This window comes from Cebus imitator, unplaced genomic scaffold, assembly GCF_001604975.1.
Source record: "Cebus imitator isolate Cc_AM_T3 unplaced genomic scaffold, Cebus_imitator-1.0 Scaffold153, whole genome shotgun sequence".
NCBI lineage: Eukaryota > Metazoa > Chordata > Mammalia > Primates > Cebidae > Cebus > Cebus imitator.
Window position 1 is genome coordinate 287,037 of NW_016107468.1, and position 2,186 is coordinate 289,222.

Below are 2,186 nucleotides of genomic sequence, written 5' to 3' on the forward strand. Positions count from 1 at the left end.
ACCTGTAATCCCAGCACTTTGGGAGGCTGAGGCAGGCAAATCACTTGAGGTTAGGAGTTCAAAACCAGCCTAGCCAGCATGATGAAACCTCATCTCCACTAAAAATACAAAAATTAGCTGGGCATGGTGGCACATGCCTGTAGTCCCAGCTGTTCGGGAGGCTGTGGCAGGAGATGACTTAAACCAGTAGGCAGAGGTTGCAGTGAGCCAAGATGGTGCCACTGCACTCCAGCCTGGGCGACAGAGCGAAACTCCATCTCAAAATAAATAAATAGATAGATAGATAGATAAGGATGAGACAGGCACGGTGGGACATACATGTAGTTCCATCTACTCAGGAGGCCGAGGCAGGCAGATTGCCTGAGGTCAGGAGTTCAAGATCAGCCTGGCCAACCTGGTGAAACCCCGTCTCTGTTAAAAAAAAAAACAGCAAAAAAATTAGCTGGGCGAAGTGGCAGGTAACTTTAGTCCCAGCTACCGGGAACGCTAAGGCAGGAAAATCACTTGAACCTGGGAGGCGGAGTTTGCAGCCGAGATGGGGCCGCTGCACTCCAGCCTGGGCAACAGAGTGAAACTCTATCTCAAAAACAAACAAACAAAAATAGGCAACAAGGGAAGATGCTTAGGATGTAGCAGTGAGCAAAAGAAGAAAACGTGATTGAGCTCTGCTTACCACTGAGTTGTAAACATAATCACTGGGGAAAGCAAGGGTAGAGCAAACAGTAGCAGCGTTAGGCAAAATGATTTGCGTTTTTTCTTTTTTTTTTTTTTTGAGACAGAGTCTCACTCTGGTTGCCCAGGCTGGAGTGCTGTGCTACAATCTGGGCTCACTGTAACCTCTGCCTCCCGGGTTCAAGTGATTCTCCTGTCTCAGCCTCCCGAGTAGCTGGGATTACAGGCACACACCATCATGCCCAGCTAATTTTTGTATTTTTAATAGAGACGGGGTTTCACCATGTTGGCCAGGCTGGTCTCGAACGCCTGACCTTGTGATCTGCCTACCTCGGCCTCCCAAAGTGCTGGGATTACAGGCATGAGCCACCATGCCCAGCCTTTATTTTTTTGTTTGTTTGTTTGTTTTTTCCTAAATCAGTTATGATGCACTTTTAATATTTTGGTAATGAAGACAAAAATATGACTTGTCCAGCACACACTGGGCATGACCAGACTTGACAGCAGTCTGTGGCGTAGCTATCCAGAGAGTTTGGTTGACGCCAAGCTCAGGCTGAGATGACAGCATGGCGTGGCGGCTAAGGAATGGGCACAGCGCCCGGCTGAGTTCCCAGTGGCGTTAGAAAACACCATGGAAGCCTCAGCGCAGCACTCACAGCCAGAGGCACCGCGGCGGGTGGCACTGCAGGGGCTGGGGGCCTTGATGAGCACAGCACCATTGCTGTTTGTTTGACAGAGCAGAACACAGGCTCAGCAAGGCTCGTTCACCTCCCCAAGGTCACACAGCCTTGGGCTGGAACACGTGTTTGCTGATTTCCCATGCAGGGCTTCTTCCCAGGCACCCCAGGCAAACCTGAGGGATTAAGACAATTCTGGCCGGGTGTGGTGGCTCACGCCTGCAATCCCAACACTTCCGGAGGCCGAGGCAGAAGAATCCTTTGAACCGGGAGGCAGAGGTTGAGGTGAACTGAGATCATGAGATTGCACTCTAGCCTGGGCGGCAGGAGTGAAACTCCATCTTAAAAAAAGAAACAGTTAAATGGTATAGAACTGTGTAACACATTGAGCAGGTGCAGTGGCTCATGTCTATAATCCTAGCACTTTCGGAGGCTGAGATGGGAGGATTGCTTGAGCCCAAGAGGTTGAGGCTGCCATGAGCTGTGATTGCACCACTGTACTCCAGCCTGGGCAACAGAGCAAGACAGTGTCTCAAAAACAAACAGCCGGGCGCAGTGGCTCACGCCTGTAATCTCAGCACTTTGGGAAGGCCGAGGCGGGTGGATCACCTGAGGTCAGGAGTTCAAGACCAGCTTGGCCAACATGGTGAAACCCCGTCTTTTAAAAAAAAAGTAAAAAAAAAGAAAAAGAAAGAAAAACAAAACAAACAAACAAACAAAGTATGTAACACGTGAAGGAGAAAGCTCCCGTCACACCTTCCTCAGGTAACCACTATGTTCCTAATATCTACCCTTTGTATTTTTTCTCCATGTGCTAACTCATGTGATGACTATTTT

At 49.3% G+C, this 2,186-nt stretch overlaps 1 protein-coding gene across 1 annotated transcript in view; it reads left to right on the forward strand.

The window, feature by feature from the left end:
* The window catches only part of GTF2IRD1 (GTF2I repeat domain containing 1), a 153,789-nt gene that overhangs the window by 89,296 nt on the left and 62,307 nt on the right, over positions 1-2,186 (forward strand). The window lies entirely within an intron of this gene.